Source organism: Erithacus rubecula (assembly GCF_903797595.1).
Source record: "Erithacus rubecula genome assembly, chromosome: Z".
Lineage (NCBI taxonomy): Eukaryota > Metazoa > Chordata > Aves > Passeriformes > Muscicapidae > Erithacus > Erithacus rubecula.
Window position 1 is genome coordinate 25,099,218 of NC_136661.1, and position 12,140 is coordinate 25,111,357.

General features: G+C 49.3%; 1 pseudogene across 1 annotated transcript; it reads right to left on the reverse strand.

Annotated features, from left to right (window-relative positions):
- Positions 1 to 1,543: 1,543 nt before the first annotated feature.
- Positions 1,544 to 5,483, reverse strand: LOC306814570 (myogenesis-regulating glycosidase pseudogene; annotated as a pseudogene). Its single transcript has one exon. The product of its transcript is annotated as a myogenesis-regulating glycosidase pseudogene (transcript).
- Between the last annotated feature and the right edge of the window lie 6,657 nt (positions 5,484 to 12,140).

The window sequence follows — 12,140 nt, forward strand, 5'->3', positions numbered from 1 at the left end:
TGGAGGAGCGTTATTGGCAAAACCCAAACCCCAGAGGAGCTACAGCATAAGCTAAATTTGTTGCAAGCTGGATTTCAAGGAGGTGACTATGGGTGACAGCAGAGCAGTGGCTGCTGGACCAGGAGACCCAAGTTGTAAGTGTGTCCACACCTGCCTGAAATCACAGATTAAAAGTAAGAAAAGTAAGAAAAAAGCAGGCAGGCAGAGCCCAAGGCTGGGGGTGACTGTGGTGAAAGGACAAACAGACAGCAGCAGAGTTCCTTTGGGCACATGGCCAGGCTGGTAGCCTCAGGAAAAAATACAACCTTTTCAATCTGGGTGGAGGCTGCCAGCCTGCAGGTCCCTTCTGCCAAGAGAGCCATAAAGATGGTTTATACTGACACAAAATCCCAGAAGCCAAGTAGAGAAAAACAGATTTTTATTTGTTTGAGTTTTTTATTTTGCCTGTAGGGCTCGGTGTTTTTTAGCTCAGCAGTCATCAAAGAAGGCAGTAAACTCCCCCTGCCAAAACAACCAGCCTGTGGTGAGCCAGGTTCTGGAGGAGAATCTCACGTCACCAGCACCTCCAGCAAAAAGCTTGTGAGCAGCACTGGGAGTGTAAAAGATCAACCAGAACTGAAGTTTAGCAAGGCAAACAAGATGTCCTTCCAGCAGCACACAGCCCTGTGTGGCAGGAGGGTGTGGAGAGGTGGCTGTGGTGCCACCAGCTCACAGGATGCCTCCAGCACCTGTTCCATGTAATGTCCTGTGGCTCAGCTGGGCAGCAAGGAAAGGCACTGAGGGAAAGATTGGAAGGGGATGGGGGAGGCATTTTGCAGCCATGGGACCATAACCCATGTCATCCCTGGAGTCTGCAGGAAGTCTCAGTGCCACCTGCTTTTTTCCCCATCAGCCTGTGGTGCAGGTGGGTGGCAGAGCTGTGTGTGCATGCAGAGCACATTGATCACAGGGGCAGAGGTACTGTATGAGGGTGTCTGGATCTCTCTCAGCACCGTGGGCATGAGCTTTGCAGAAAACTTTTATTTTAGTCCAGCAACCAAAGCCAGAGGAATTTTGCTGGGCCGCCCTGGGGACTCTCTGGTTCCCCCACAATCAGATGTGGGGGACTCTTGAGGGCTTTAAAGCAGCAACTGTAGAAACAATTTCTCAGCTTTGGGGAAGATGCCTTGCTGGAAACTACTGTCCTGGTGTGGGAGAAAGCCCATGGTAAGGATTCAGTGGTATCCTGTTACACCTGAACACAACTTCCAGACTGATCATTGCTTTCCTTTTCACATCCCTGGATTAAAGCTGGTTTCCCCTCTCCACTGCCACACTAGCAGTAGCATTACTGTGATTCCAGCTGCTTTCAGGAGCATCTAAAACATGTTCTGACCCATCCCACTTGGCACTGCTATATGTCCATGCAGGACATCAAACAAGCTCTTGACTAAGTACAATGCTCCCCAGACCCATTTTGTTTGGTTTTTGAATGGAGCAGCCTGGGACAAGTCCCTAAAAAAATGAGCTTTCTTTTTGCCCTGGAGCCACACACAGCTTTACCTCCCAAGTGCCCAGTGGAAGTGTTCTGGAGCCAGCAAAGTGATCTCCCTCTCACTTTGGGAAGGCACATTGCAGCCCAGAGATCCCTAGACTCTCTTAATCTGCTCAGTCATGTCAACCTAACATTTCTTATTGCTTAAAAATAGCAGGGAATATTGGACCAAGAGTGGAGAGTGTTTCACAGCCAGCCTGGTTACCCCAAGCCTTCAGGAGCTCCTGAGAAACCTTCATTCTGGAGCGGTCACCACTATGGGCAGAAAGATACAGAAGGATCCACCTGTCATGGTCAGGGATCTCCATTAACATAGGATGGGAAAACATTCTCAGTGAGAAAATTGAGGCAGCTGGGTACTCAGGCAGGTTTGTTAATTGTCTGAATTCTCTGGGGAAGCCAAGTTCTCTCCTGGCATCTGACAGGTTGCACCCTTTGTCCCAAACACGGTCCTGAAACACACATGGATCCTAGTAAGTATAAACTTTGCATGACTTGGTACTAGGATTTAATCTTGACTGGCATGAGATATCACCACATTTTACAGACTTAGCTGAATGCACACCATGGACATGGCTCTCAGTAATTTATAAAAGGAGGAAAATACCTGCCACAGCACCAGCAAGTGCTCTAGCTCTCTTACTGCTTAGATAGCTCAGACCATGGGAAATGCAAATTCCTAACTCCTGCATCAGCTCCCATCTCATATGCAGCCTGCAAATTGTGTGCCTTCCTCTTCAGGATAACCACAGACTTCTTTTTGTAAGAAAAAACAACAACAACTTTGCTGCAGCTGCCTCTTTTGCTAAGCACATGAAATTTTCAATGTCCCAGGGGAACATCTGTGAAACTGGGTAACAAAGGAGACCATGTAATTTCCTTTAGACAGAAGAAGCGTGCATGGCACCTTCTTGGTGGGAAAAGATTATGAGCAGAGACTGTGTTTCTGCACAATACACTTGACACAATGCAGTAACAAAGACATCGATCCAATACATTTTAATACGTTATTGTAGAACACTTGCCATACAGAACAGAGGTCTCAGTGTCACCTTCAAATTTCATTCTGAAATATTGCTGCATTAGAAATTATTACAATTCCCTGGTCATTAAAGCCATTGGCACACTAATCACTGAGTCTACTGCATAACTGAAGAGGATCCTGTTAGGAAACCCTGAAGAAATAGGCAACCTCGTCCAGGTCAACAGGATAGTCGGTGAGCAGCACTGGGGTCTTCTCAAACAGCTCCCCCTTGTAGCTGCGCCACTTGCCCGCTGGCAGGTAGACATCCCGCTCCTGCTTGCCCATCTCCAGCACAGGAGCCACCATGAGGGTGTCCCCAATGAGGAACTGGGAGTCGATCCGGTGAGTGGCCTCGTCGCGGGGCGAGATCCACCAGATGGGGCGGATGATGGGGTCGCCCGTGTCGGTGACCTCCCCGGCCAGCTCCAGCAGCAGCGGGGCCACCAGCGACTCGTGGAGCTCCATGAACTTCTGTGCAATCTCCACCACCTCCTTGTCGTAGAGCCAGGGCGGGATGGAGAACTGCATGGAGGGCATGAAGGCAGACAGCTCCAGCCAGCGCACGTACAGCTCCCGGTCAGGGATCTCCACTGCCCCCTCCGTCTTGTTGGGGAGGAAGTTTCCTCCAATCATATCTGGCAGTACAAATGGGTACCCCAGCATGCTGATGGTGAGGACGGTGGGGATGAGGGACTTGAGGCCGAGCTCGTAGCCCCAGACGGAGTCGCGGTCAATGATGCGGAAGAAGCAGGAGATGTTCTGTGACTGGTAGCCCACCCGCACCTCGGCCAGCTCGTAGAAGGGGATGGCCATCTCTGTGTAGCGCCGGGACCAGATGCTGGGGTCCGACAGTGGGCGGAAGGTGCTGAACTGCTTGGGCAGGTAGCTGGTCTCGCCCGCGTCAAACTTGAAGGACGAGATGCCGTACTTGTGCTGGAGCTGGCGCAGGTGGCTCTGGAACCAGTCGCGGGCTGCTGGGTTGGTGAAGTCCAGGATGGCACCGATGCCGTTCCACCATTCCACCATGGCTGGCAGCCGCCCCGACGGCTCCTTGATGAACAGCTGACGCTCAATCCCCACTTCATAACTGGGAGAATCTATGTGTATAAAAGGATGAATCCATAGAGTGACCTTAAATCCATCTTCCCTCAGCTTTGCAAACATCTCTGTCACATTGGGGAACTTGACAGGGTCAAAGTCAAAATCCCCATAGGCTTGGGTGTACATGTCATCAATCTCAATGTGGCTGCAGTTAAAATGGTATTTCTTAATGTCTCTTGCAAAATTTAGAACTTTATCTTGATTTATATCTTTTTTGTAGAGGGCCCACGTGGACCATATGGGGTATCGGAAGGCGTTCTCAGCAGGGATCTTGGAGGGCTTGTTGAAGTACCTGCGCACCATGTACTTGTGGATGGAGGTGACGTCGGAGCCCACGCAGACGCGGTAGCTGAGCTCGGGGAAGGGCTGCTGGCCCGGGGGGGGCTTGTAGGGCGAGTCCTTGTAGCGCGCCTGGAAGAAGAGGGAGCGCTCGGTGGCGTTGAAGCCCAGGTGGAAGGGCACGGAGTCGTTGATCTTGATGGCCGCCGCCTTGGAGGAGAGCCAGTAGCGCTCGAGGATGCCGCCAAAGCTGTCGCGGAAGGAGTAGACGTCGCTGGTCACGTAGGGCACGGGCTCCTGGTAGCCGGCCAGGCGGATGGGCCAGTGCTGGGTGCTCATCTCCGAGCCCCCGTACCAGTGGGCGTCCTCCCAGAACATGGTGTGCTCCACGGCCGGGCCGGCCGCCAGCTCCTCCCAGCGCACGCGGTAGCACATCACCGTGTCCTTGGGCTTCACCGTCTGGATGAAGAAGTTGAGCGGCCCCCGGCTGGAGCGCGAGCAGCTCAGGATCTCGCCCTCCTTGGAGCACGACTCCAGGTCCAGGCTGCCCGAGCGGAAGGCCAGCCGGAACACCACCTCCCCGTGCTGGTTGCGGATGACGAAGCCGTCCGCCCGCAGGTCCATCAGCTCCGTCTTGAGCCGCTCCGCCTTCCGCAGGGACACCGTGTAGTAGCACCAGGCCACCACGGCAGCAATGAACAGGATGAGGCCCAGCAAGATGGCGCCCAGCATGGGCCTCAGCTCCTTGGAGGGCTTCTGCTTCACCGGTGGGACATCTTCAGTCAAGTGCCTTTCTTTGGCATTCCCCTTTGGAAAGTTTCCATATTTCCCTGAGCGGTGGGTAATCCAAGTGTCCATTTTTCCTTTGCAGCCTGAATAGCTGCTTAGCAACTTTGCTGCTGAATTCTTTTACTGCAGCTGGTAAAGAGAAAATCCAAGATTCTGCGTGAAGCTATTCACAATGTCCTTTCCAAAGCTTGACTGCTCACACCTGCAATGGTTTTTCATAAAACAGAAAGTTATAAACACCAAAAAACCCAATTAAATCTTGCTGAGGGCCACAGCTCCTGTGCTGTATTTGCAGCCCACTGGCTCTGGCTCTGTCCCTGCCCTCTGGCTCTGGCTCACTTTGCTCTGCAGTGGCAGCCTGCTCACTGGCAGCTGTGTTGAGCTTTTCTGGGGCATGTCTGTGCCAGGATTCCTATGACCCTCTCTTGGCTGCAGCCTTGCTCTCTCCCACAGAGCAAGGATGAAGGGATGAAAGTCAGACTAGAACCTAGAGGAGAATGGGGCCAGGGGGAAGGGATGGTACCTGAGCATACAAACTGGACACCACAGGCTGATCTGTGTTTACATTAATTATGAGCCCTGCTGGATTTCCTCTCCTGCCCACAACCTCTCTGCATTAAACACAGGCTGAGAATTGCTGTGCTGAAGTCTCCAGCTTGTACCTGCTGTTCCCCACCACAGCCCCAGGGATGCAGCTGGTGAGAGATGTTTTATCTCCCTGCACTTTGCTCCTTCCCTGAACTGCATGGGGATGTGGGGGTGTGGGAATGTGTTTCTTTTTCCCTTCAACTGCCTGCCCTGCTACCTATTCCAAAACCATTATGCCAGGAAAGCCTCTCTGGCGCTTGCAGGGGAAAAAGGGAACCTTCTACTAAATCTCTCTCTCTGTTTTCTTATTATCATTCAGTTCTTAAATTTATTACAACTCTGTAGCTCCTGGGCTTAGGCCAGGCAAGATGCTAATCTGCAGTGGGGCTGGAAGATGTTTTGGTAGAGTATGAGCATAGGTTTATTAAATTGAAGTTGTTGTAAGAGCAGTACTACATCAAAGCCTTGTTTTGCTGAGAAATGCACAGAAGGTGACGTGTTCCAGCTGCATCAAGAATCACCAAGCCAGCTAATGCAGCACAGCTGTGCATCATCTGCCAACAAAAACACAGGCAGGGGAAACTGAGGCTGGTGGCTTGAGGCAATGCATTCTGTGCAACCAAGCTTATGGCTCCCCTGGCCCCTTCCTGGGGTCTGTGTGATCTGACAGGATGAAAACTTGAAGGACCAGCCTATATGGAGAGGGGGGAAGGGAGCCAGTTTGCTCCTCTGAGCTGTGCCCAGCAATAAATGGCTGGGTGTATTTACCCGTGTCACCATGACATCGGTATCCAAATATACAGAGATGACACCCAGGCAGCTATTAAAAATGCCAGAGGTCACCACGTTTTGGATCTCAAACCACCCAAATTAACTGCCTGGTTAGTTTTTGAAGGGCATTCTTGGGATGCACTAGAAAGCTGAGAAAAAGAGCTGGAGTGGATAAAAGTGTTGTCAGGCAAGTCCTGGCTGGGGGAGGACGGTAAGAAAAGGAAGGTTATTGCTGCCCCAAAGAGATGGTGATCCAGGACATGGCTGTTTTAGGGGAGCAGGTTGGATTACATGTGCTCAGGGCGCTCTGCCAGCCCCAAAGTGCTCAGACCTGGCAGCCTCCCAGTGCTGCCTGGCTCCTGACACGGCTTTGCAGCTCCAGCCCGGTTGGTTTCCAGTGAAACCTTCATGTTTTTGAAAAACAACATTTTCACTTTGAAGGTGTTATTATGTGCTGGGTCAGTCTTAAGTTGCTGGCTGCAGAGCTTTCTTCCTCTTCTTCCTTCCTCCTTTCACCCTCCCAGCCAGCCTGGAGACAGGACTCTTCTTCAAGACAAGTTGCACCATTTTCCAGGGTGAAAAAATAAGGAATGGAAAGAGAGAGTTTTCTTTCTTCTTTCTTCTTTCTTCTTTCTTCTTTCTTCTTTCTTCTTTCTTCTTTCTTCTTTCTTCTTTCTTCTTTCTTCTTTCTTCTTTCTTCTTTCTTCTTTCTTCTTCTTTCTTCTTTCTTCTTTCTTTTAATTTTTATTTTTTCTTCTTTTTTCTTCTTCCTTTTTCCTTCTTTTTTTTTTTTTTTTTTTTTTTTTTTTTTTTTTTTTTTTTTTTTTGTAATATTAAGCAACAAATTAAAACCCTCAAAAAATATGGACATCATGACTCAAAAATCTGTCCAATAATAAAGGATGTGAAGGAAGTTTTCAAGCTTTCTATGCAATGATTTCACTCCTAGAGAATTGCTTTAAATCCCTTGATTTTCCCAGGAGCAGATGATCCGGGGAGAAAAATCATATGCAAGCAAGCTGGAACTCCTGAGCCAAGCTGTCCTGTCTCCAGGGTTTTTTGGGTCTTCCTTACCCCATGATTTTGTGGGATGCCATGTTGATACCCCAGCCCTGCCCCTCCCAGAGAAGAGGTGATGATGAAACATGAGTGGTCAGCAGGGAGAGCAGACAGTGGCACATCTGGAGGCGGCACAGGATGAAATTGGGATTTCTAGCATAGATTCCACTGGAGTAGAAGAGTTTCTGAAGCTGCACTCCCATCCTTTAAGACTTATGTCTCTGGAAAGCATTAAACATCTGCTGGCCTAGCTGGCAGCCTGAGTGATGCCCAGGGGTGATGAGAAGGACCTTTGCTAAGGGGTGGAGAGAGGTGACCCAGAGCCCAGATTCAGCCCTATCCTTGCTCCATCCATGGGGTTGTGGCATCACAGAGACCCTTAACTGTGAATATTTAACTGGTCCTTGCAAAGCCTTTCTGCTCTGGTGAGTGCTTTATTAACCCACCCAGAGTGCCAGTGGCTCCAAACCAGGGTGGGCTGAATTCTCCCACAGTGCCCTGGAAGCCAGATGTCCCAAGGATACCAGCACTGGTGTGTTATATCTGTTATATTTGGGCTGCTTTATCAGGTGCTAATCAGGTATGGATCTGGGCCAAGTCTCTGTCCCTCAGGCTGAAAGAAGCCAGGCTTCCTCACCCCAAGGATCTTAACAGCGCTTAGCATGCACAGATTAAACATTGACATACCCAGCACTGTGATAAGCAGAAAATGAGACAGGACTTTAGACCCTCTTATAGCTAAACAGGAGCTTCAAGGGTTTCAACTGATGAAACCCATATCAGCCAGCTTGAAGGGCAGCTACACACCTAAACCCTAGTGCACCTACCCTCAGAGTCTCCATGCCCCAGATCAAATTTATTCCCAGAACCTCCCCCAGTCTCTTGGTACCTGTCATAAGTTTGTCAGCCTTTCATTGAGGTTCCAGATAGGTGATTCCTGAATCCTCCAATTTTCAGCATTCTAAGGCTCTGAGGCTGCTCAGAGAAGACTCAACTCTGAGTGGGTGCTACTAGCACTAAGGTCATGGTTTTGATCCCTGTACGGGCCATTCATTTAAGAATTGGACTAAAGCATGATCCCTGTGGGTCCCCTCCAACTCAGAATATTCTGTGATTCTGCATATGTTTACCTTCCAGGTGGTTTAGGGAGACCATCACTCTTTAAAGAACCCATCAGGAAACAATTTTTCCTTTAAACAGAAGGACAGTTTTCTATATTGCAGTTCCTTTTACAGGTTATCAAGCACTTAATCACTATCAGGTGCTTTTAGGGAGAGTATACAACATGTCCTAGCAGAAAGAGCTATAGATAGCTAAACATAAGAAGCCATAAACAAACTACTGCCCTGTCAAATGCTGCAAGAACTGATTAATCATTTACCAAGCCCTTTTAGACTGTTTAAAATGGACCTTTTTAGCAGAAAAGTCATGTGAAGTAGAAAGCCATTTCCATTAGCTCTCATTTCCTGCAGTAGCTTCACAAATATGGGTGGTGTATGGGGGATTTATTGCCACAAGGGACCCAGGGGAGGTTTGCTCACCATTTTTTCTGTGCATATAGATGATGTGAGAGAAGAGGTAACTGCTGCCTCCGCAGCTGAGGAGGGAGAGCCAAGGTTATTGCATGAGCTGCCACAGATTAGCTACAAGCCAAACAAGGCTTAACTCAAGGTAGACGTGACTGGGGGATGGCTGCAGAGGGTGAAGTGACATTGCTCTGTAGCCCATGTGGTGCAGGTAAGGGGGACAACATCTCTGCCTGGAGCACACTGTATACTTACAGGGTACTTGAAGCAGCATTAGGAGGTGGAGAGAAAGGACACAGTCAGTCTGTCCCTCAGAGCAGTGCAGGACTCTGGAAATACACTGATTTGTGCCCTGAAGAAGGGAGGATACCAGCCCTAATGCTGAGTGCACCCCTCACACCAGGTCTGGGCTTTTAGAAATTCCTGGTAGCTGCTGGGAGGGATGGGGATGACTGGCCTCACTGCTTCAGCCCTTGGCTCATGGGGATCTCACCCAGCTCCTTGGGTGGAGCACCAGTTTGTTCATATTAACCCCATGCCAGCTGCAGAGTCGCACCAATGTGAGGCCTGTGGCTGTATCCTGCACAAGGAGAGACCTTCACCTGCTCACACCACAGGAAACCCTGAGCAGGCTTGTTTCTGGAAACCATCCTGATTTGGGGGGCTCTGTCCCGCTCCCCACTCCTGATGCCTCCCCTGCTCCTCCTGATGCCTGGAGGGGTTTTAGCTCACCTCAGTGTGAAGGTGGCTGCACAGACATTGCTGGTTTCTGCCTGTACAGAGTGCTGCTGCAAACCTGATTACCCTGTGCAAGCCTGACAGTGTCATAAACCTCTTGGAGCCTTGCAAATCCAGCTCAGGTCTAGAGGAGGAATATTACCTGAGGTTTTTCCTATTCCAGAGGATTCCAGTCCCTCAGTATTGCGAAAAAAAGGCAGAGTTTATTGCACAGGTCTTTCATTCCTATAGGAGCAGGAACTGGAAGATCCTTCCTATCCTCTTACTCAAATGAACTCCAAAGCCAGCAGAAAAAAGCCTTGGGAAATCAACATTTTTTCCTGCTTCAGAGCTCTCTCTGACTCGCCAAGATGCACAGTGTCCATGTGCTGCTCCAAGCTGCCAGTAGTGGCCACAGCATCCCACTGCAGTCTGGGAGCTGCTCTCCCTTATCCTTGGGAAGGAGCTCCATCTGCCGAGCCAGTGGCCCAGGCTGAAAACAGGGACCATGGCCAGACTTGTCCCAGGGCTGTGCAGTGACTGGTCATCCAGCCAGTCCAGGGTAGCCCTGAGCTCACCAGACCCTATTTACCACAATCAGTGTGCATAAGGAGCTCCAGGGGGTTTTGAGGCACTTTCCCCTCAAACAAACCAAACAAGGAGGGATAAGCAAAGCACAGATGAGGTCCTTGTGTGCCACAGCTGCAATCATGTGAGCAGGCTGGGGAAGGACTGTGGAAATACAGGAAAATGGGGGGAAAAAAGGGTGCGATCTTCTCAGTCTGCTTTGAATGAAGTCCACAGGCTTAGCTCATGCCAATGAAGGAATAAGCCAGGAAGTCACCTGGGCTTTCTCCCACTTAGACCCAGGCTCAGTTGGCAGCTCCTCTTGGGAGACTAAGCTCCTGAGAGCTGCCTGCAGTAGCAGAGAGATAAAGAGGCTGGGTTCTTGAAGGCTTTTCTTGAAGGGGAACTGCTCTTGCTTGTTATTTTCTTGTGACAATGAGTCAGCATGAGACCAGGACCAGGTGGCTCCTCGAGGGATGCTTCAGGCTCTGCATGGGCTAAGCCTCACCCTGCCAGGGTGAGGGGTCCTGGACAATGCACCTCATGCCTGCACCTGTGGGACTTCTTGTGGCACTTACTCATCCACAATGGGAGATGAGGGTCTCAGACAGGCTGAGTGCATCTTCTCTGGGTTCCCCAGGGTCTCAGTCTGCTGCTCACATGGGAGCAGGTCTGCAAGGACTCATCTAAACCCAGACAGGTCTGGAGCTGCTGCTTTGTCCCAGACCAGCTCCATTTCCCAGCCATGGGAGCATTTTGGCATGTAAAAATTTCTTTTTCCATCTGTATCCCTTCTTGAAGATACAGGATCTTTACTGTAGTTATTTTCCTAAATATCTGATGCCATTTGATCTTTATGATCAAAGGTTCTAATGTGCAGAAAACTTGCCAAAGGCCAGAGCTGAAAAGAAAGCCAATGAGCATTTCCACCTTGCCCAAAGGATGTTACCTTTGAAGAGAGGAGGATTTCACCTCTGAAATACTGAACAAACACCCCAGAATCCCAGTCCTCCTCACTCTGCAGACACAGTGTGAATTTTGCCATTTCTTTTCTGTGTAACACGAAGAGTAAAGGATTGAGATGAGATTTTAAGCCTCTTCCTGATCTCTCCAGTGTCACAAAGCATGCTGGCTACGAGGTTGGAGTGGAACTCTAACAGATGGCTGTGTTGTCTCTGAGCATCCTACAGGTTTAAGACTGGTGAAATATTTGTCTCCACTTTCTCTCCCACCTGTTCTGTGCTGGAAAACAGTGCCTGTCCCACACCAAACAGGGCTGCAGCTGGTGTGTAGTGAGTGACTTCTGTGTGTGATGGTGTGGTGACCAGCACCACACCACAATCAGGGAAATTTCAGTTGATCATTACTTCACTGATTAAATTCACCATGAGCTGCAACATGAGGAAAAGCAATGCACCCATCAAACTGATCATGGAGACAAGAACAAGGCTGCTCCATAGGACTTGGGCTGGCAAGGACTAGCTGATGTGGAAATTACGTGACCGACAGTCAGCAATTGCAGGACTCTCCTGCTCCACGTGGGAGAGGCCACAGCTGGGAAACAGCTTGTTCTCTCCTAGGGACATCCCAGGAAAAGCTGTGAAAACAATTTGAAGAAAGCCTCCCTATGCATGAGGCTATGCCATTGCCTAAGAAAGACAATGTAGTGAGGAAGAATGGGCTCTAAGGCTACAAAGCAATTTTATATGCAAGTAGTTTCTTGCACATATAAGAAATAAGTCCAAAGCGGTATCCTGAAACCCTAAAAATCTCAGTGATTCTTTTCAGTGTGTCCTGGCAGGCTGCTTTTAGACTGACCACTTTTCTCTGGGGCTTAAATATGGCATTGGTTTTTGATGTGGACTCTCCTCAGTCTGGTACCAAGGAGATGCAGTGAAGAGTGTTTGCATTTTCAGTACCATTCAAGTAGAAAATAATTTAATATCTGCATTTTTTTAAAATTAAAAAGTGCCTGTAATTTATCACAATTTGACCCTGGGGAAAAAACCCACAGTAATCACAAAGAAACCAACTGGTATTGTTCTTAAACACAGTGCTACAGTAAGACAAGACCAACCTCACCAGAATTTATTCCAGCCTTCCCCTTTGTTAGGTTGTAGAATATTCTTTACTATATCCACATTTCATGTGAAGCCAGATTACCCCTCTGATAGTGGGAAAGCTG